This window comes from Ceratotherium simum, chromosome 28, assembly GCF_057802395.1.
Source record: "Ceratotherium simum simum isolate JZ-2026a chromosome 28, ASM5780239v1, whole genome shotgun sequence".
NCBI lineage: Eukaryota > Metazoa > Chordata > Mammalia > Perissodactyla > Rhinocerotidae > Ceratotherium > Ceratotherium simum.
Window position 1 is genome coordinate 30,383,055 of NC_141927.1, and position 24,422 is coordinate 30,407,476.

General features: G+C 37.9%; 1 long non-coding RNA gene across 2 annotated transcripts in view; it reads right to left on the reverse strand.

The window, feature by feature from the left end:
* The window catches only part of LOC147913349 (uncharacterized), an 86,393-nt gene that overhangs the window by 10,345 nt on the left and 51,626 nt on the right, over positions 1 to 24,422 (reverse strand). The window contains exons 2-4 of one of the 2 annotated variants that reach the window (XR_015548835.1): positions 19,923 to 19,974; positions 13,848 to 13,960; positions 9,523 to 9,670 (exon numbers count right to left, since the gene is read on the reverse strand). This is a non-coding gene — a long non-coding RNA (uncharacterized LOC147913349). The remainder of the gene's footprint in view (positions 1 to 9,522; positions 9,671 to 13,847; positions 13,961 to 19,922; positions 19,975 to 24,422) is intronic. The other variant, XR_015548836.1, reaches the window with a different exon arrangement.

Consider the following 24,422-nt stretch of genomic DNA (forward strand, 5'->3'; position numbering starts at 1 on the left):
CGTCCCACATACAGCAACTAGAAGGATGTGCAGCTATGACATACAACTACCTACTGGGGCTTTAAGGGGAAAAAAAAAAATAAATAAAATCTTTAAAAAAAAAAAAAGGAAGCATAAGATATAGTTTTCTATTACAAAGAGCACCATGCCAGGGAAGCCACAAAATTAAAATCCACAGGACAAGTTTCTTTTTCCTTTGGGCTGTGTTTGAATGGACACTGCCAATATTTGTTTCTTTCTGTCTTTTGGTATTGTGACTCTGTTGCTGAAGATTCCCCATTGGATCAATACTTTATATAGCATGGATGAAATTTGTCATATTTCTTCCCTCCATAGAGCCCACCTCAACACAGTGACACATCTGAATGAAATACAGACATGAGTCCAAAGCCAAGAAGTGTAATATAGATATGGACATGAGGAGCTCTCAAACGGTGGCAAAGGGTGGCTACTCTTGGCAACACAAGGAATTTCTGAAATTAGCTATCTCACCAACGTTATACTTCAAAATATTCTTTCCCCTTCTTCACAATTCCACCTTATGCTAGCTTCCATCTTCAGAGGTTTCCCAATCACACAAATGACTGCCTTTCTCATTTTGAATTTTATTTCTCTCGATATTGCCATCCCTTTTCTTGCGCACATCAGCTTAGCTTCTGTCCTCACAAAGATAGTTATGTTCTTATTCCTCACAAAGATTTCATGGCTAGGCAAGCAAGAAAAAAAAGGAAGAAAAAAAGGAAAGAAAGGTGGTGGGGAGCGAGGGAGAGAGAGGGGGAGAAAAGAACAAGAAAAGAAACAGAGGAAAAGAAAGCTCCTACTTTTTAAATCTTACCCCTGCCATATTTCAATATGTAAATTGTTATGTTTTGAATTGTGTCCTCCCTCAAAAAAGATACATTGAAGTCCTAATGCCAGTACCTCAGAATATGACCTTATTTCAAAATAGAGTTGTTGCAGATATAATTAGTTAAGGCAAGGTCCTACTGGAGAAAGGTGGGCCCCTAATCCAATATAACCAGCGTCCTTATAAGAAGACAGCCATGTGAAGAAAGAGACACACGGGGAGAATGCCAGGTGACAAGGAAGGCAGAGATGAGAATGATGCAATTACAAGCCAATGCAGATCAAAGACTATTGGCAGGTGCCAGAAGCTAGGAAGATCTAAGGAAGGATTCCCCTGCACATTTCAGAGAGAGAATGGCCCTGCTGTCTTCTTGATTTCCTACTTCGGCCTCCAGAACTGTGAGACAATAATTTCTGTTGTTATAAGCCACCCAGTTTGTGGTGTTTTGTTACAGCAGTCCTAGCAAACTAATACATAAATATGTTGAACCAAGTCTTGTAGTTCAGTTCAAGACTGTGTACCTCAATCTATTTCAGGACATTGGTTTTATCGCTGAACCTGTTTCTCTTTTTCCAATTTTTGGAGCACCTCATGTTTAGCGCCACTTACTTCCTACACCTGGGAGGGCAGACATTTAGCTATAAGAATTGTTTATTTCCTGTCTACCTCAATAAATCCTTTTTAGAAAAGTTTTGCACAAAACACTGTGTCTTGTACAAGAGCACATTTACTAAAAAGGTGGAAGTACCTTTTCTTAGACATTTCTAACACAAGTAGTGTTCTCTCTTCTGTGGGCGTGCAGTGGGTTAAGAAACTAAAACACTTGCCACCACCTCCCCAAGGCACTTCTTTTCTATGACTGTGATTCACTGCACTACTCGTTAACCTTAGCGCCTGGAACTGGCCCAGGCTCCACCCCCAAATCAGACACAACCCACATAGATCAAGATCCTTTAAGAAGCATAGCAACTTCGGCAGGTTCTGGCTCCATCACTGGTAAATAATAGTGATGATGATGACAGCAGTCTTTGGCTTTTTAAGCCATAAACTTAGCTTAACAATTTTGATTCATAGCTGGATACAAAATACTGTGTGAATGTTGATTAGCAGGTGGTCCCATCAGGTGGATGAATTGCTTACACTTTCTCCATCGTTATTCACAGTTCATTTTCCCTTCAGAATTTTTAGGTAAGCGCTTGGAGCTCTAACGTTTGGGTTTTAGATTCTGGAAGGAATGCAATGGAATTTTTTGGCACTGTCTGTTGAGTGATTTATGTACTGCTCCCATTGGATAATTTGTTTTAGGCATGTGTGACAGGGCTGGTGCTGGACTTCTGCTTTGGAAACGTTTGTTTCAAATTTGCGTGTACTGGCCCTTCTGGACCCTGCAAGTATGTTTGAATGAAAAAAATCCTTCCCCGAGAGACAGTTACACTACATCCTAGGAAAAAGAGCCTGAGATCCTTTCTCTCCTTTTTTCCATTGGAAAAAAGCATTAAGAAGCAAAGAGTAGGAACACTGATTTTAAGATTGGCAGGGAAAATACCCAGCTAAAATAACTTGGAAATATGTTGGAAATTTCTTTCACGAACATGAGATATGGAGAAAAGATAATTAAAACAAGAATCTCGGAGGCCTCCAGGAAGCGGCAAAGCAGCAAACTCGACTAAAGGCACTTGGTTAGTTTCTCTTGATGATGGGAGATGACAGTGGCTCTTCCACTTCTGAGAGTGAGCATTGCCCTTGCTAAATGGAAAGATAACTGCAGACAATTCACTTCCCAATTACCCTGAAGGTAGCGGTGTTGAAGCATCAGTCCTCTTGGAATAACTCCTATTGGACCATCCTCTAGGACAGTGGCAAACTAGCTAGATTCATAAAGAATAATATCAGTTGCAGTGTCTTAGAATTTAGAGTTGGAAGATGGCGGAGATATTGCACTGGGTTTTAGACAGGTTGTTGAATCTATTCAATGTGCCACCCCTGTCAGTGATTAAGATAACGTCGTCCCAGTCTTTCTCCATAAGTTGGAAACCCAGCAGGCTGAAAGGTCAAGCCCACCTGCAATAATCAGAATACCAGTGCTAACAGAAGTCCCTCCTGGTAGTATGGTTTGTCAACAGGAACCTTGGATTCACACAGAAAAACTGAGTCTGCCTCATTAATAGCTTTCTCAATCTAGGATAACAAGTGATTTTGTAGTGGTCAGTCACCATGCTTGGTGCCATGGGAGACACAAATGTACCCAGATCCATCCCTATAAAGGCAAAGATTAATCTGGGTGCTCCTCAAGAGGGCATTGTATCCATTAAGGTCCATGAGGCAGACAGATGGTGCATTAAAAAGAGTTTAACAAAGAGAGTTTAATGAGGAAACAGGGTTAAGAGAACCATCAGGGATGTTGAAGTGCTAGGGGATGAGCAACACTGAAACCTGTCACTACTCATGAGCCTGAAATGACATAGGGAGAGAGTGGCATCACTGGAGCCTGGAGAGACAGAGCAATGGAAGAGGACACAAGTCCGTTTACCATAGATGATTGAGCCACTGCTGAGCTGCTGTGAGACAGGAAGAGAATAGAGATGAATGCTTGGCCTCTCTCTCTTCCCAATCTGCATTCTTCTCTAGGTGCCATCCTTTAGCCCAAACTCATGGGAAACGCTGGGCAAGGGTGCCCTGGTGTTGCTGTCTGTAGAATGCAGCCCCCTTAGGCACAGAGCAGGATAGAAAAGAGTGGAGAATGGATTTGGGGTTGAGGAGGAGGCAAACAGAAAGTAATTTGAGGCACAGACACCTAAAAATGAAATGTCTCTCTTTTATATAAGGTTGTGACCATAAATTACCTTAGGGTAAATCACTTTTGCTCTGCATAGCGTCACTTGTGTGATTCACTGTCCCTCCCCCATCACATATGCTCATTCTATTAGCTGTGTAAATATAGGGTAAATAGGTATTCCTTGCTGGGAAGAGAGGAAAATAATAAGGAAGCTTACTGTTGCCAGAAATAAATAGAGTTTAAATGAAGCTTGGTATGGAAATGTGGTTTCTGGAGAGGAAATGTACTAATTTACAGATAGGACTAAATGCCTCCTAAAGTGGAGCCAACCAAGAGGATAGGAAGTAGCTGAGCTGGTGACAAAGGCTGAAAACAAGGGCTTTTTTGAGGTTCTTATATGAGAGCTGATTTCTGCATCATGAGTGGCTGATGTAGAAGACACTCCAGATCTAGTCATTCAGAGCCAGCAGTATGCTTGAGGAACAATGGTTGGGTGTGGGAATGTGAATCAGAAAGAGCTGTGATCTTGGTACCTAACACAAGTCACTGCTGGGACCTAGACCAACAAGGGTATCCCAGCAGTAGTGGGCAAATAACTCATCAAACTGGCACAACCTGTCTTCAACCGCAAGCACAAGTGGCTGCAAGAAATAACAGCTGTTGTGCGCTGATCAGAATCTGGTTCTGTCTACCACATGTGCACCACAGGCTGGAGAAGAGGCCCATTGTCTCAGTTTTAAGAAGCCTACTACTCAGACAGGGAGACAAGACTTATACAGAGAAGAACACAAGAAAGTAAACAGGGCTGGCCCCATGGCTTAGCCGTTAAGTGAGCGCGCTCTGCTACTGGCGGCCCGGTTCCAATCCTGGGCGTGCACCGACGCACCGCTTCTGCGGCCATGCTGAGGCCATGTCCCACATACAGCGACTAGAAGAATGTACAGCTATGACATACAGCTATCTACTGGGGCTTTGGGGGGAAAAAAAAAAAAGGAGGAGGATTGGCAGTAGATGTTAGCTCAGAGCCGGTCTTCCTCAGCAAAAAGAGGAGGATTAGCACGGATGTTAGCTCAGGGCTGATCTTCCTCACAAAAAAAAAAAAAGGAAAAAAAGAAAGCAAACAAAATTGGTATTATGTTCCAGAGGAATTCAGGGGGCAGAGAAATTGCTATGGATGATCACAGAAATCTCACGGAGGTTGGGACGGGAACTGAACCCAGGAGGATGAAGACTGTTTAGGGAGGTAGAAGAAAATGTTAGAAGAAAGCCACATTCCAAGCAAAGGTTCTCTAGGTAGAAATGCATAAGGCATGCTGGGAAGATGGTGAATAACTCATCTGTCTGGAGAAGAGTGCGCTAAACGTGCTTGAGCTGGGAGACGTGATAAAAGCAGAGTTTAAAGAAAATTATTCTGGCCGTGGAGTGCCAGTCGGATTGCATTGCAAAGCAACTGGAGGTATGGAGACAAGTTAGGAAACTATTCTAGCTAGGAAACAGTTCAGGCATGAAGTGATAAGGGCTAAGACTAGGGTTACGACAGTGGGAATGGAAGGACAGGGCAGGCTCAAGAGACAGAATGATTAACAGGCCTTGATGACTAATTGAAAGTGGAGAGAGGGCCGAGGAGAGGAGGAACCAATGATGAACATGGGGTTTATAGCCTTAGTGACTCAGAAAATGATGATGTTATAAAGAAATCTGGCAAATTAGTTGGAGGGAGAGAGAAGCTAATAATTTAGCGCAGTAATTATGGTGAATTTAAGGTTTTAGTACATTGTTTGGGATGATATTCATTGGAAATATTCTTCTGCAGACGAATACCTCACCTGAGTTCAAGAGCTCATTAAATGACACTAATTCCGTCATTTTCCCAAACCCAAGACCCAAGAATTATCCTCATCAATTCTTCCTCCATTATTCCCAAAATTAATGTCTCCAAATTCTATTAATTTTACTTTTATTGTCTCTCAAATCTACCCACTTTCCCAATCCCAAACTCTTCACCTTACTTTAGACCACAGTCACCTTTCACCTAGAATTCAGCAATTATTTGCCAAATGGTGTCCTGTCCCAATTCAATCACTTTCCACAAAGAGGTCAGAATGTTCTTTCTAAGTAAAAAATCTGATCCTGCCATCTGCTGGTTATATACCTTTGGTGGCTTCCTTGGGGTAAAGCCTTAACAGAACATAATAGTCTTCTCATAGGTGGCACCTGTTTCATTCTCTGCCCTCATGTTTCATTATTCTGTGTCTCACATGCAATGTCCCAAACAAATTTACATTTTCTTGAATGTGTCATGCTCTCTCTCACTTCCAATCTTGCGCATGACTGCCCCCTCTGTCTGAAATATCTTCCTTCTCTCACGTTGCGTCATTCTTGACAATAAGTGTCAAAATATGCCTCTTTCAGGGAGCCTTTGCTGACATCCCAAGGCTAGTCTGGGTAATTCTTTTTTTGTGTTTCCTCAATGTTTTATTCATCCCTCTATCATAGTTTGTATTACTATGTAGAGTTAATTGGTTATTTACTTATCTGACTCCCACTCTAGATCTATGTGCCTAACTACAAAAAAGTATTTGTTTAATGAATGAATAAATAAAGCAAATAGAAACATGGTTCTGTTGAGTTTTAAATCAATTCAACAAGCTGGCATTGAGTACCTACTATTTGCCATGCCCTACGCTGGGGGTTGGGAACATAATGGTGAATGCACTCCCGCAAACAAGAAATACACAATCTAGTATTATAGAGTCAGTGATAATCAGCAAGCATATTATACAATGAAAGTCTTCAGTAATATTGAAGTGTCAGAAGAGTGCAATGGAAAAAGCTTATACTTTAAACCCAGACTGAGGTTCAAATTCATTCTCCAATCTTTATATGGCCTTGAACAAAAAGCTTAACCTCTTCATCCCCAGTCCTTTCATCTATAATGATGATATAAATCCTATTTTGGATATTATTATGATTAAATAAGGATCCTAGGGTTTCATGCAGTAGATGTTCAATAAATGCTATTTCCTTTCCTTTACAGGTATTGTTGTTGTGTTTGTGCTTTCATTTTTTTGAGACTTAAGACCTCTTCAGACACATCTTGTTAAAACATAACAATGGGCGAGGTGTGGGGATGGGGCAGAATTTAATCACAGAAGGAGGTTCAGATCTTTCCCGAGAGCTTCTGTTAGGGGAAGAAGGAGGGGTTCTCTGGGAAGTGAGGATGATACTGTTGGAGAAGAAAGAAGGGTCCAGAAACTGAGACAGGGAGCCTGAGACTGCTTCTCCAGGTTGCAGTGGACATGCAGAGGAGGGAGAACTGGTACTGATTGGCATGTTTGTCTATGGCTGATATGGGCCTACTCACTTGAAAATCACCGGTAGTTCTAAAGTCCACGGTGTTTTCTAGCCACAGCTGATACAGTTCCATTCACAGCTCTAACACATTTTCTCCTTCCTTCCAACCAGCTCAAAAGGACCTTGATGTGACTGACCTCATCAGTAACAGCAACAGCAGAGCAAGGCTAAAACTGCAGCCATGCCTCTAGCTAACTATACACCTTCACAGTATCTTTTTTTTCCCCCTAATCCACCAGCTATTTTCCTGCCCTTCAATGATCAACAGTTTGAAATCTCCACTAAATTTCACCAGGACAGGGTTTTAACATACTGTTGGGTTATCTCCAGTGAGCAACAGGAGAAAAAACGATAAAATGAGAATAAGAAAAAAAATTTAAAAATAAAAATAAATTGAAAGCAAATGAAGGCAGAAAGAAAGAAGAAAATTGGATCTACTTGCAGATGGCATAAATATTTATGTTGAAAATTCAAAGGAATCTACACGACAACTACTAGAATTAATATGTAAATTTAGCAAGGTTGGAGAATACAAAGTTAATACCCAAATATTAATTGTATTTTTATATGATAGCAGTAAACAATTAGCAAATTAAATTTTAAAAATTATACTTGCTAGAGTACCTAAAAACAAAAAATACTTAGGAATATATTTAACAAAAGACGTGTGAGAATTCCTCATTAAAACTACAGAACATTGCTGAAAGAAATTAAGGAAGAATCACATAAATGGAGAAATAAACCATGTTCATAAGTTTATTGGAAGATCCCAATTCATAGTACATTGGAATTCATAGGTTCATGAAAGATTCAATTGTTAAGATGTCAATTCCACTCAAATTTATCTATGCATCCAAAGCAATTCTACTCAAAATTCAGCAAATGTCAGCAGACATTGTCACTGAAATTGACAAGCTGATTCTAAATTTCCTATGGAAATTTCATGGCTCTAAAATAGCCACAACAATTTTAAAAAAGAAGAACAAGATGGAACTTGATAGTGTAAGAAGAACTTACACTATCTACAAAAATCAAGATAATGTAGTATTAACATAGTATACTATTAACATAAAAATATATTAATTATATAGTAATATATCATTATATAATATATTATTAACATGGTATTAATATAAAGATAGACATAAGAAACAAAAAAACAGAATAGAGTCCAGAAATAGATCCACACGTACATGGCTAATGGTGCTGGAACAATTGGATAGCCATAGGAAAAAAAAAAAAAGAATGTCAACTCAAACTATACACAAAAATTAACTCAAAATGATCACAGACCTAAATGTAAAGCCTAATACTATAAAATTTCTAAAAGAAAGCAATGAAGAAATTCTATTGACCTTGTGTTTTAAAAAGATTTCTTAAACGAAGCAAAAACCATGAGCTATAAAAGAAAACATCAATAAATTAGACTTATCAAAATAAAAATTTTTGCTCTTTGAAAGACATTGTTAAGAAAATGAAAAGATCACCAAAAGAATGTGAAAAATGTTTGCAAAGCATGTATTCAACAAAGAACTTGTATCCAGACTATGTAAAGAACTCTTATAACTCAATAGTAATAAGACAAACAATCCAATAAAAAATGGGTAAAAGATTTGAACAGACACTTCACTAATGACAATATACAAATAAGATGAAAGAGGTAAACCATATTAGTCATCAGGAAAGTGGAAATTAAAATTACAGTGAGATACCACCATGCATACATTAGAGTGACTATAATTAAAAAGATGTCGGCGAGGATGTTGAGCAACTGGAACTCTCATACCTCCCTGGTGGTCATGCAATATGGTTCAATCATCCTGAAAAAAGTGTTGGTTAATTTCTTAAAAAGTTAAACATATGACCTAGACGTTCCACTCCCAAGTATTTACACAAAAGAAGTGAAAACATATGTCCACACAAAGACTTGTACACAAATATGTACAGCAGTTTTATGTACAATAACCCAAAATTGGCAATAATCCATAGCAGTTTTATGCACAATAATCAAAAATTGAAACAATCCAGATGTTCACCAACAGGTAATGGATAAACAAAAAGTGTTGCATCCATGCAATGGAATATTATTCAACAAAGAGAAACAAACTACTAACATACAGAACAAACTGAATGAATGTCAAAATCCTTATGTTGAGTATAAGATGCCAGACATAAGAGTATGATTCCATTTACATAAAAGTCTAGAAAATGCAAAAAAGCTGTGACAAAAAAACAGCTCAGTGTTGACTGGGGCAAACGGTAGAGGGAGAGATGGACGGAAAAGAACCAAGAGGAAATTTTGGAGAGTGATAGAAAAATATTCTCTGTGTTGATTGTGGCAGCAGTTTCACAGGTGTATGCATTGAGTTGTGCACTTTAAATGAGTGCAGTATATTGTACATAAATAATATCTCATTAAGATTGATTTTAAAACAAAGGAAGGCTAGCCCAATACTATGTTTCTATATATAACTACCTCTCTACATATAACTACTAATCTCTGGAATCTGAACTAAAATTTTCTAAATAACATCAGTTCCCTCACCAGTCTCATATGATGAGAGATCCATTCCATGTCAATTTTTCTTTCTTTCTTCTCATACATATCCCTGCATTCCACGCCATCTGCCATTCTACTCGCAAAACAAAGGCCTGAAGGTCTCTTTCAATTAGTGCAAAATATTCAGGCTCTCCTGCAACAACAAAAACAACAGCAACAACATGTGTGTATGGTGTATATGCATCCTTTCCCCCCAAACATCCCTTTATATGGGGGCTATATAGAGAGGCAAGTGATGTAGTTATACGTGAAAACTAAATGCATGAAGAATTGCGAGTGTAACTGTTACTCTGTGGTCATATATAAATCATGCCACTTGGGGGTGGACTATTGAGGAGGAAGTGGACAACCATTTTCAGATCAGCTGAATCAACACCGGTCTACAAGTCTTCGCAGCTGTCCTCCACACTCTCACATCCAGGTCACCTGCACATGGAGGGTCAGCTAACCTAGCTCATTTCCTTCAGTCTAGTATTTTCTTCTGGTGCCGAATCTTAAAGCTGCAATTAGTTAGCCTGATCCTGTAGCTCGCTGTGACCCAAAGCCAGTCACAATAATTCCTCCTGATCCCAAGAAGGTACGTCCAACATCTAGAAAAGCTTTCTGTTATGGTTCTCATACCCCGTCCTATTATTCTGACCAGCTAATGATTGATATTTGTACAGGGTCTGAGTTCTGCTACTCTTAAGAGTCAACAGTATTTGCTGACTCAGAGAAGCCTCACTGCAGTTGAAGCCGGGGCCTTGTTAACCTCTGTCTCCCACTGAAGTCCAGCTGGAGTTGCTTCCGAGCTAGAGCATTGGAATCCTGAAATTTTGTTGAATACGATCATAACATATTTAATTCCTGCCAGTTGCCCTCTGGTCAGAAAGTATAATTAGAGGGTCTGCAGATGGTCTGGCAAGGTTTCTAGAAGCAGTAGAAACCAGCAGCTGACAGCACAGCTATATGAAATTAAAAACTGTTTCAAGATATGAACCATATGTACACACACGAATCCATTAGGAAACATGGTGAGCTCTTTGCGTTATATGGGTATTAGACGGTATGGGAAATGAATAAGGAACAATCAGAGAAATACATTGGAAAGGAAAAGAGAAAAACACAAAACAAAATCTTAACCTAGGATAGTTGGTTCCCAGACTTAGTAGGATACAATTTGGTTAAGAAAACATGGAGAAAACAGATGCAAGACATTTTTTTTTTCACCACACATTCTTAGTTTCAATTGTCAGATCCAATCATGACAGCTAATACTAATTTTATTGTTAAATTATGATTTTTTCTTTCTCCTCAAATACGCAAATTGTTCCAGTTTTTTCCATCTTTTAACTTCATTTTCCAGAAGAGAAAATTGCAAATCTCTACATTATTTAACCTGAACTTGCTTCCAGGACCGCAAAAAATACTCAGGTCCCCAAGTGGGAAAATAAGAGAGATGTTAACCTTAAATGGTTGTTCTCATCAAAGTTAACTTTCCTCCCCACGTGCTATTTTTTTTTTCAATTTATTTAAACTAAAAAAAAAAGCTCACTCATTAAGACGCAAGACTTAAAACTCAAAGGCTGTTCAGGGAGAATGAGTGAAAATGGCAATGCCTCTTTTCTAGAATCCTTAGAAGGTATTAGGTGTCTTGTTTTAAATTAGAGAGAGACTAAATTAGTCTCTTATGACAAGTCAAAAGTCTTTGTTATAGTAGCAAGTGCAGCACTATAGTTTTCATTTTATGAGTGTTACAGATTTGTACAATATTGTAGGAGCAAAGAGAATGATCCTTACACCCACCGAAGAAATTAGTGATAAGAAGTTAGACTAGCGGAGAAATGAAAGATCAAAGGGAATCTTTGAAAAGACAATGAGAGGGGCTGGCCCCATGGTTTAGCGGTTAAGTGCGCACACTCCACTACTGGCGGTCCTGGTTCGGATCCCAGGCGTGCACCCACGCACCACTTGTCCTGCCATGCTGAGGTGGCGTCCCACATACAGCCACTAGAAGGATGTGCAACTATGACATACAACTATCTACTGGGGCTTTGGGGAGAAAAAGGGAAAACAAGGAGGAGGATTGGCAATAGATGTTAGCTCAGGGCCAGTCTTTCTCAGCAAAAAGAGGAGGATTGGCATGGATGTTAGCTCAGGGCTGATCTTCCTCACACACACACAAAAAAAGATGACGAGATATTTGAATGTATTCATGGGGTATGAATTGAAATACATTGGGCTAAATGTTTAAAATCCCTTCACAAAGGATCTTTTAGTATGTTTTTGTTGAACAGACTGAAGGGATTCTATAAAGGGTGTCAAGGAAACCTGTTTACCAGCTGATCGGCTAAAAGTTCATTTAAAAAAATTCAGAATGAGGCCTGTACTATTTGAGACTGTGTGTCTTCAGGTGACCAACACTGGGGTTAAAACTGAGTATATTTTTTATCAGTTTTCTGAATATTGGGGCAATGTAGTGTTCAGTTTTAATGCATACACTTAGCACTTTTAGGGTCAGCCTTCTTCCTGGTTTCATGAGCCATTAGAGAACCTCTCCTTGTAGTTGTGTAAGCTAAGGCGACCCCTTAATAAACCATGGTACGCACTTAGTTTTTACACATTTTCAATGATGTCCCAGATCAGAGACAGATTTCTCTTGTCCCAGTTAGCCCTGACACTGATGGTAAGTATGGGCAGGTCTATGCTAGGCTGCCTGGTCTGCAATTCTAGGCGATGCTGGGCTTTTAGAGTAAGAATTGATCATGCTCTGACCTTCTCTGAGTTCAGAAACAAATCAGTAATAGACACGAGAGGGGTCAAGATGGGAACACTGGGAGTGGCAAAGAATGGTTCCCCCAGCTAGGGAATTGTCAGCAGAAGTTTTCCTTTGGCTCAAGTTAGATTCCAGAAGACATTTCTCTAAGGGAAAGCTAATATTATATGAGAGTTCTGAGAGTGAACTAAATTTTTAAAATACCGTAATCTGAAGCCATCTCTTTAGGGTAGCAAAATTGAAATCCATACCCCAGCCTGTAATCGTTGACTTAAACCATTTTAAAGGACCAACTCACACCTTTTAATACTCCCTGTTCTTATTAGTTATATTCAAAAACACATTTCTCATAGGTTCTTTGCACATTGTTAAATGTGCAAAAAAACGTAGACAAATTTTTCTGAAGTGAGAAGAATTTTCAAAGGCCTTGGGCTTAACTATTCAGTTTACAAAATAAGTGGGTGGGACAGTAGAAGGATGACCTGGGATTCACGGATCACTCTAAAAAAGAAATGCCTTAGAATTTGTTCCCATATTTTTTCTTGAATTTTGGTACCTGACTCTTTTTCACAGTGACATTTTCTATCTTATATCCCAATTTACAGTTCCATTTCTGCCCCTATGTCAATGTCTGACACATAGATGGTATTCAGCAAAGAGTTGTTGAATAAATTATTATTGAACAAACGTCTATTGAATAAATGAATTTTGTACCGTAAAGTAACAAATTAAGCACATAGTCCAAGTTACTGAGAATCAGAAAGAAGAAAACCCACACACCTAGTAAGAGAGTCTTCGGGCAGTGTTTTTTTACAGGACTAATTTTTCACCTTTAAATTTTTTCTTCTTTTATTTTTTCCAGAGATAAAACGGGAGTTCGTTGCTTAATTTTCTTTAGAGAGTTCTCAAGCAGTCTTCCTCCAAAGTCCAACACTTTTCTCAAATAGTCACTACCAACTTCTACACATACCTCAGAGCCTTTTTGAGGAACTAGCATGAAGCTCAAGATCTAAAGACTATAATTCAATTTTACTTAGTTACAATTCAAATTTACTTAGGGCAATTCTAATTATTTACTTAGGTCAGGAAAGTTCAATAGCTACTTGCTCCCTCAGTACCAAAATCTATAGTCTCCCCCTTCTTTACTCACAGGAATTGATGAAGCAGTGTGGAGTTAGAGGATCTGTCACAACTGGGATGTTGGACCAGATACTGCTTAACTACTAGGTACCCGGGATTTTTTTGTTGTTGTTTTTCACTGTTCTATCGTATCACCCAAAGAAGGAAGAGAACTTTGAACACTCTTCCTGAGAATAATTAATGATTGATTTGCTATGCCTGGAATGTGTAGTGGCATAAATTCCAGAGCATGTGACTACCCTTGTCAGTGGGAAAGAGAAAATGTGCAAATCTTTCTCAAGAAAATATCTCTGATTGGATATCCTGCTCAGGATCATGAGTGCTGTTTTGGGTTTAAAGCCTGTTCTGAAATTCAACCCTAAGCAGAAATTCTAATTTAATAGACCAGCAAAGATAAAGACTAAGAAAAAACTACCTTATCAAGTGTGTATTTGTAAAAACTCCACATATCTTTCTTTGCAGGAGTAGTCTTTGGCAATAAGTTTTATTCTGTTCATTAGATTATATGACCTTGGATGAATCAATAACCTGTAAAATAATTCAAAAAGTTGTTTTCAAGATTACATCAATTTAAAGATGTCAGACATTTAGCATTGTGTCTGAAATACCAAGCTATTCATTAAATGCTAGTTTTCTTTCTCTTCTCTCTTCTCCATATGTAGCATTTTAAATGTATTTTGTATGCCAGTTGGAATTTTATATAAGCTTTGGGAAAATACAGTTTAATGTCGGTGCTTTAGGGGCACTGTGAAAGAATTTACCCCCATTACACACCCCATTTACATGGTGAACAAAAGCATATAAAGTTATCTTAAAATCGGGGCCAAAGCTCTTTTGTAGGTCTTGAGGCCAGTTAAGTATTTCCCGCACTGAAACACATTGCTCTGCATCACCTGATCAAAGGGACGAGAGGTTAAAAAGAGTGTGCAGAGCACTTTGAGAATCTTGGGCTGTAGTGACCATCAAAAGAAAATTATCTGTATTACCTTCCTTCTAATGATGTCCTTAAGAATGAAAGTACATTTAGATGGATTCCAACAGAAAAAAAGCCCCTCTGTAAAATGAAGATTCTGCCAGCTCTTCTAAGACTTTTGCGCATATACTCAATGGGATTTTGTGCTATCTACTTGGCATGAAAAAGTGAGGTGAATGAGGGGAAAAAGAAAAAGGATTCTTCAGATTTTTCTCTTTTTTTCTGGGAAGAAAAGGATGTAATTGTGTATTTTTAAAGTTCTAATCATTCTGGCTGAATGATAACATGTTTGAAGGGCTATGTTGGGACCAACATAGATGTCTCTTTGTTTTGGGTCAAGGTTTAACACACAAAGGCCTTCAAAAAATCTGCCTCCTAAAATTGCGAAGTATCCCCCATTCCTCCAGACTGGTCTACAGTGAAGAATCCATCCATGTGTTGATGTCATTCAAAAGGAAAGGATTATCCTAGATGTGACGATTAGGGATGACACTCAGTTGCCTCCACATTTATTTCCAACCACTTCCTTCTTTGCTTACAGAACCTGCTTTCCACCAAGAAGAGTGAAAACACTTGAAATTTGCATTCCAGCCTCCCTTTGGGCCAATGCATGGGCATATGACCCAATTCTGGACAGTGATTTTGAAGAGGAGCTATTCTGGGGGTAGAAATCCCTAGGAAAGATTTTCCCTCCAATTGAAAAGACATGTACGATACAAAACTGCTCTTCCTTCTTTTCTCTGAATGTGGTTGTGTGAAGACATGATATACAGAGATGCACCAGCCGCTTTACAACCATAGGGGCAAACCCAAAGATGCAAGCCAACACAGCCAGGATGTCCCAGTGGAAAGATGATGGGAACACCTGGGTCCTTGATGACCTGATCTTAGCTCCAGACTTCTTGTCAAGTAAATCCATAGATTTCCTTATTGTTTGAGCTCTTTTAATTGAGGTATACTTTACTTACAGCCTAAAGCATTCCAATTGGCATAATAGTTCTTGTCAGAGGGTGAAAAAGTACTCCAATCAAGGCTGATAAAGCTTGAAAAAAGAGGAAGTAAGAGACTTCCCATGCGGTATGACTGAAAAACTACTGAAACACATACCCCTTACCAATTCACATTCTTTATCTAAAATTCCCACCAGAAGAGACTTGATGACGTACATTCATTCTACATTCTACAAACAAACTTTGACTTCCTGGTGTGTGTAGAGTTGTCAGATAAATATTTGTGACATACTCATACTAAAAATTTATTCATCATTTATCTGAAATGCAAATTTAACTGAACATCCTGTGTTTTTATTTGCTAAATCTGGCAACCCTACTATGTATCATGTCCTGAGGCAAGCTCTGGGGCTAAAACACCGTTCCCTAATTCAAAAAACTTATCTCCTTCAAAGACTCTAGGTAATTCTAATGTACAGACTGGGTAGAAACCCATTGCCTTTAGAAACTCTCTGCTTCAACTCCACATTCTACAGACTGTTACCGCACAAATGGGGTTCTCCTACCTGATGCACATGAAAAGAGCCAATTATTACGGCATCAGCTGTTGGGAAAAGAAACGTAGCTTTATTTTGTGAGACTGATCTGCAAGGAGACAAGAGCATATGCTTTCAGATCTGTCTCCCTGATCCAGGGCTTGGGGCACAATTTATGGGAAGAAGGGAAGGGCAGTCTGAACTGGGGAGATAGATGATTGCAGGTAAGGAGAAGAGAAGTAATTGATGATCTGCGCAAGCGTAGTCAAGCTTCTTGGCTCTTCTTAGGACGCATGTTCACCAAATGGCAGCATTACCATGGTCTGAGGGTGGAGATTTTAGTTCCTTGACGTAAAAAAGATCACTTATTGAGCATTCGCAGAGGCCCAGTTGAGGGGTTGGTGGTCTCAACCAGCCTGAACTGGACAAGGGGTCTCAGTTCCTGAAAAAACACTCTTAATTACTGTGTTGATGAGATGGGGTCAGTTGAACTGGTCCTGGAGGGCCCACAATTACAAGCCCAGGAAACGTGAAGAGCCTGTCCAAAAGCACAGAGCTGCTCAAAGGCAAAAGAGGAATCGGATTCTACACTTTAAGAATCTTTTTGGTATACCTCTTTCCAGTTGCCTCTTCCCTCCTGCTCCTGAGGGCTCTTTGTTTTAGGATGAAATAGGAGACTAATATTGTTTGACTTGGTGGAAAGAGGGAAGCTTATGATATAAATGGTCTAATTTCTTTTAAGCACACTTTAGTCACTTTCTTACACAGAAGAGTATTTTGAATAAGAAGAGAAAGATAGAATTATAGAGCAAGAAAATCTTGTCCAAATCCATAGAAACACTTTCTTGAAAAGAAAATTTTCCACATATTCTTTCATATAGGTGATATACGTATATGCATGTATATGTCACATGTACATATATATGTCATGTGTACATTTATATGTCAGATATATATATATAGCTTGTTACAGATAGCTCATATAGGTGACCCATAGCTCAAAGCTACATCATGACTTGCTGTAATTTGCAAGTATGAATGAGGAAGGCTTTTCTTTATTTCTCCTCAAGTATCCTTTGCTAATATTTTGTTCAAGACTGCCAAGTCCCCAGCAATGAGTTTTGCTTAAAATTTTTAAACAAGATCATGGAGAAAATGGGCAGCATTGAATTTAAAGTTCTCTGGATAGGCTGCTATATATCACATTTCCAACTTATAGATCTTCAGGGCAGAAAGCTCAGAGTTTTGTCTAGAAACTTTTCTTTTTTTACCTAATTCAATTCTCTCATTTTGCAGTGTTAGTCCAAATCATGTGATTTTCTCACTAGAGAAGATAGAGATCGGATTAAGTTCATTCTCTGTAGAAGATCTTAATCTGGCATAGTTTGCTTATAAGTCTTCTTTTCTCATGTTTCCTATAAGCCAAATCCAATTATCCTTAATGCAAATAATAAGGCAAATTTCACTTTAATAAAAAGTAATCCCAAAACATATTCCTAGAGCATTAAACTTTATTTAAAAAACAAAAAGAAATTCCAAAATAAATAGGATAAATTCAGATGATCTTTGGAATTCCTTATAGTGGAGTGTGACTCAAAATCTCAGATCTTTAGATCCAGGCATCCTCAACCAGTACATCCATTATGATGTACTGAGTCTTTTAAAGGTCTATCAAGTTGACTATCCAAGTCCAATGACTAGGCATTCTTTCTCATGGAATGTCCAGTTTGGTAGAGAAGCACACTTTACCATATCACAAATAACAACTCTCTATCTGAAACTGCTCTTACCACAGGTAGGGAAAGTCTTTGTGAAAAGCAAAAGAAGCTCCTATTTGAAAAAAAGTTTGAGCATTACAGCTTCAACCTTTCCAATTATTCAGCTTTTTAACTCATTCTCCTCTGCACTACCTCCAAGCTACGTACATTTTAGTTATTTCCAAAATTCAAATCTATTCTCAAAAGACAAGATTTATCATTTCTGAGAAGAGTTAACATTTACTTGATTGCATACATTTTTTTATGCTTGTTGATTTTTAAATGAATCACATTACCTTGTAGTTTCACCTTGTGTAGCTGAGAATATTATCCCATTATAAGAATTTCTGTAATTGAAATGTTAAAAGTACACCCTTAAGACTTCTACCTTCTACAGGATGGTGGATTCTGTCTCACCTGCCTGGGCATGTTGTACCAAGTTGAGTTCATAGTTACGCAAATAACATTCCAAACATTTTTCTCCCACTGAATTAAAAGGGGCAGTTCAAGCTTCCCTCTCTTTCATTGGTTACGAATTCTGACTCAGGGACCTAGAGAGCTCTCCAGTCCTAGAATGGAGCTATTGTTATTCACATGACTTGTGTGAGGGCATAAATCCTCTCTCCTACCTCCCTGCACGATTGCCCCTTAGTCAGCATGATTCAACACTTGAAAACAGGGCAACCTAAGAATGTTCTATTTGAACTTTGATTGATTTCAAAAGAGTGGCATGTCTTAAATGTTGACCATTTACTGATTAACTGAGAAGATAGAATTCCCCCAAACTGTGAAATAAAGTTTGAAGCCAAAAGTTTGACACAGGAAAACTATAGAGAGAAACATATTTTCTTAGGATCCCTGATATATACAAACTTTTTTAACAGATCTTGGCTCTAGATAATGGGATTACTATATACTATGTCTTCCGGTTATTTCTTCTTCCTCTTTTTCTTCTTTCCTAAGACTCCCTGGCCATTGGAAATTAGTCTCTTCCTTATCAGGAATGTCCATACATGAAAATCATAAAATAAAAAGTCTACTATTTCACAGTTGTAAAGTGATCCCTTTGATATCTATTAGGCAATCGTCTCAAGCATGTGATAATAAAAGCATTCAAAGTATGACTCAGGACCAGACATGAGCTGTGCTTACACCTGATGTAAGTATGTCTATTGGAGAGAATATTTCCACCCATGATTCCAAATGGCACCTGTAGACCACTGTATTTTAGTCTGAAGAGTGTGAGCTGCCTACTTGGGAGTGTTCTTTCTTTCTCAAGAGATTAAAGAAATGTAAAAGTGCATCATTCTTTAATACTATAAGAGTGAGTAAAGCTGCACTGGAGGAGGTGGGGATGTGTGGAGGAGATAAATGAGAATATAGGAAAAACAATAGAATAAAACAGAAAAGCCAGTGTTTGTTTAAGGTGAGTGAACACTACTTTCAGTGTACCCAACAAGAAAGTCCTTGCTTTAACTTCAGTTACTTCCTGTCACAAAAATTAATAAGAATTAATAATCATTACAATATTTGTTAATATTACTATCTAAAATCCATCCATCTAAGTGTTCCGTTGCCAAAAGTAACCCCAAGGAGATGACAGAATAAGTAGCCCTCTCTTAGTTAAACCTAAAATTATTTCGGCATTGTCAACCTACCCAGCTTTCTTTCAAAGCCATGTTTAAATCTGTCATTGATATACCTATCTAAGCTCTTTTGGAATTCACTTATCTCACAAAGAGGTTAGGCAATTCAATTGAGAATAAAAATATGTTTAGTTATTTTGATAGAATTTCTCACTGACTTTTTGTTGTTCTGAGAGTATATCCCCTCCATTTGCTATGGCTTAATTATTTTCCTTATAAAGATGATTGCTCTCAAGTGAGGGCTGAACAACACTGTCCCTAGATAGCTTTATGTTGTTGCTACTGTTAGCTGATATTCAAACAAAGGAGACAAAAAACTTTTTCAAAGATAGTGCTGCTATCACTAACTTCCGTTTACTAATATCTTTCTTTAAGTAACTAGTATTTAACTGGTGAATAAATGCCAAGTTAAAACAATTCTGATAAGCTTGTAATGCCATCTAGTGGACAATCCTCAAAATATCTTCCCACGAGCCAGTTTCTTTCTACCCATTAAAATACAGTCTTTACTCTTGAAGCAGTAGCCCGAGTTACTAACCAAGAATTATTAGTTAGTATCAATGAACCCTCAGACAAAGCCACGACAGCATTTCTAACATTGATGCAGTCTTAGAGGAAATTAACTTACCATCTTATGTGTCTTGGGCTCCTCATCTGTTCAATGGATGGAGCCAATGCCACTGGAAAAAAGGAGAGTTGCACAAAGTGGTTATTCACTGCACTAGTTCATTCTCATTAATGATATACTAGGAAGCTCATGCCTACCATCTGGAATACAATAATTCCAGTTATTTGGGAATCACTGGGAAAACTAATCACTCAGTTCTCTTGAACACCATAAGTAATAAATTATATGTATATAACATTTATTTTTACCATATAAAAATTTTACAATTTCATCTAATCCTAACAGTTACTTTGCGAATAGAGTGGAATGAACTCATATTACACCTGAGGAAATTAAAGTTAATGAAAACTAAAAGTGACTTGGTCAAAGTCAGATACCTACAAAAAGCTCAAACTCAATCATAAGTTTTCAAAATCTCAATGACTTTCAATAAGCCAGCAGTATATTAAAACGGAAATACTTCATGACAAAGGAGACCTTTTCTCAGAAATGCAAATGATTGAATATATGCTTATCTATTAACATGATTCACTACTCTAGCAGACATAAAAGGAAAAAATATCTCAACAGATGCTTAAAAAACAATTCATAAAATTCAACTCCCATTGTTAATATTAGAAGTCTCAATAGGCAGTAAAAGGATGCTGCCGTAGCTTGATAAAGATTATATACAAGAATCCTAAAAAAAAAAAATCCCCCCCCCCCAAAAAAAGAATCCTATCACAGTTCTCACACATAATGGTGAAACATTATGATTCTTTCCAGTTACATTCAGTAATAAAGCTAGTATTTCTGCTATTATAACTATTAATTCATCAATGTACTTGAAGCCTGAGGCAATGCAATATGACAAGATAAAGATATAATAGATTCTTTGATTGTTTACCAAGAAAATCCAAAAGAATTACCAAAAAAAAAAAAAGTCAGACCTCATAAAATAGTTATGAAGCAGTGCCAAATACAAGATAAATATACAGAAAGCAATAACTTTCCTATACAATTACAAAATGTAGTAGAAAAAACAATCCCATATACCATAGGAAAAGAAAAACTCTAAAAACACACAAAAAGCAAATAAAATAAGCAAAGCAAATGAATTGAAAATATGTAGGAATAAACCAAATGAGAAATGTTTAAGTCTTATATGAATGGGAGTTGAATTTTATCAAATGCTTTTCTAGCATCTGTTGAAGTAACTATATGTTGTTGTTTGTTTTTATATTTTGGATTTGCTAATGCAAATGTAGGGATGTTATTTGACTATATATAATTTGGAAATGAAATGCCATAAAAATTTGACCAAGAAGAGACTGAGAATAATATTTTGCAACAATTTAGTTCAAATATAATTTCTTCAGAGAAGCCTTCCTTTATATCCCCGTCTTTCTTATATATCTTCATTACTCTTTCCCAATTATTATTCTCATTATTCAGAACATGTATCTTACTGATGAATAAAACATTAATTAGTGTGAGTATTCCATTAATTTTTCAGTTAATTTCTCCTCTTCTATGAGAATATAAAGTTCCATAAGAACATGAACTCTGTTTTTCTTTACCACGCATATGTTTTGGAAAATAATAGGTTTAATGAGTTGAATAAATAAATGAAATTTGTTGAATAAATAAATGAAAATAAATCCACATAGAACAATTACAATTAAGAAGAAACAAAACAACCTCCCAAACATAAGAAAAGACCGTGAACAGGTAATTCCTAGAAGGATGTCAGTCAATAAACCCATGAAAAATTGTCATCTCACTCTAGGAGAGAGAATACTTTTAGATCACTTCGTTTCTTCCCTGGTATCTCATGATCTCAGAAAGAGTAGTGGTCAGGCAAATGCCAATGCAGAAAGGAGTTGATTTATCATGTAAAGAAAGTATCAGTCAGATAAAAAGAGAAATGGAGGCAAATGCCCATCTTTGCCATTCCCATGTGGCAAGGATGGACTAGATTAGAGAGAGGGAAAACAAGCCTCAGAGAAGTGTGTTATGGCTTCCTTAGCCAGCTCAAAACCCAGAAGTCATGATGTTAGTTCAGTTGAAGAGTAAAACAAAAGCACAAGAGCTTTTGTGCTCCACAGTTGATTTAGAAATCTATGTGTGGTGATGATAGGAGTGGGTCAACTGTGATGAGGAGTATTTTCTCACAAGGTAGCCTCATGGCAATATTGCTTGGTCATATCAAAGTTCAAGTAGTTACACAGAGAGAGAGAGAACCGGAGTTACAACACTTGATTTACCCTCTGATCCCATGAGACCAAGAAGTCTCTGGATGTGCTGACATGGTTGTGAAAGGTCACTGATGATGCAGGTTGGGAATCCTGATGGTGTGGTTTGGAGTTGTTGTGGTCAGAAGAGAGTATCACAACACTTCTGGGTTGCAAGGCAGACAACCCAGAATGGAGATCTGTTGGGGATTTCAGAAGACTTTGGGAATATCAAGTGCCAAACAAAGCTGATGTGGGACAGAATCACCTAGGAGGAAGAACAAGCCATGACAAAATCATGAAAACACTATATGCATGCGTGTTTCCGACTTCATCTTCAAACCCAGTCCAGGGGTCAGAACAGGCAGTCCTAAGCAGAGACCAATGAGGATTTAGAAGATAATGCAAGGATCTAAAGACCTTCGTCTCCACTACCATGAAGTCAGGTAAGCTCGTTTCTACCGTATTTATTTATCAGATGCTATCTTGTGTCAGAGAAGAAGGAAAGAGAAGAAATAGTCCGGATAGAGAGGTAAAATTTGAATTGGTCAGATAATTGCCTGAAATTACATTGTCTTAAACCAAAGGATACTGATATACCATTAATTGACAAATTTAAGTTAGATTTCTCCTAAGGAATGTTAAGTCTGTTACAGAAAATAAAAGAGTAAAGATGAGTTACTCTATTACTTTGTATTTCACCTACCAGATTGTCAAAGATGAAAAAGATTGATACTATTTATTGTTGATAAAAATGCAAAGAAACATGTAGTTTAGAATACTTAATTGGAAGTAATGTACATTGACAAAGTGTTTCTGAGGACAGTTTGACACAATCTACCAAAATTTTAAATAGCATGACTTACATCCATCAATTTCATTTGTAGACATCTGTATCTATTAGGATATTTTCAAATTTAATTATTAGAAAACCTATTTAAATTGAATTAAATAATAAGGATAACTTTTGACATAATCAATGAAAAGTCCAAAGGTAGTTCAGGCTTCAGCCAAGGTACAATCAAGACGCTAATATTGTTTCCCTCTGTTACCTTTCTCCAAGTAACAGCTTTCTGTTCAGTCTGGCATCCCTACTCTTCACGAAATGGCTGCAAGCAGAAACCAGGGTTACCAGCTTCCTCATTTACATCTGGGGGCGAGTGTCTCTCCCTACAATGATGAATAAAATTTTTGATCATCACCCTATTTAGACCATCTTAGGCTATAGGTCCAGTCACTTAGTGGAAGAAATGGAGAATCCTAATAGGCTAAGCCAAATTAAAACTCACCCCAAGGGTTAGAGGTAGAGGCAACCCCATCTAATAATTTGACTGCTATAAATAATATATTTGAATATGCACCTACGTGTGAATGGTGAGATGCTATTTTGAGATATTAAGCTATTTTCCCCATTGTTTCTGCACCACATGGTACTTCTTTCCACCCAGGCAACTGGGGAATTTGTCTTCATTGCTACAACAGAGGAGTGATATGACAGAGCACAGACTTCAAAAGAGTAAAATCTTGGCTTTTGGGTTGCAGAAGATTTTTGATAGAACATATGATCAGTCAGAGCAAATTTTTCTCTGAAGTAGGAGAATAAATGTCAAAGAAATGAGGTAAACAGGTTACGTATCAGTTAAGACAGAGCCTCTCACCATATCAGAGACGAAGGGAAGAGGAGAATGGAAATGATAGAAACTCTAGCAATATTTGAGGAATTCAAGGGAAGAGTGGCCGTGGGCTGCTCTCTATGGACCTTCCCAAGTAGGGCTCCTAAGTCAAGGCCACAGAGTTCCCTCTGCTCAAGACGGTGCAGGAGCACTTGAGTAGAAATGCTTGAGTGGTGAAGGGCCTTAGGCAGCCCCACTTCCTTTCTTACTGCAGCCCAAGAGATGTTCAGGAATGGTAGAATGATTCTAAATCTGCTTCTGAGGGATGCAGGAATAGGTAAGAGAGACCCAGATCTGGAAAGCCCTGGCTGTCAGTAAGTGATCCTTATACATAAGGATCAGGTGGAGCCATGAGAATCTCAGAGGATGAAGGCCCTGACAGCTCCCTGTATGTAGTACCTGGGATCCCCTGTGGAACCTAGACACAACCCAAGAAAATGTATCAAGGAGATGTGGATTTACAGAAGATTATATTTCTGCCATAAAAAAAAGACCAATGAAGTTCAGTTATAGAAATATAAAGCTGTATACTTCATGGAGTGAGACTCTCACCTGGTACTTATGCATGTAAATGAATATGCCAATGAATAAATCTCTGGAAAGATAAATGACCG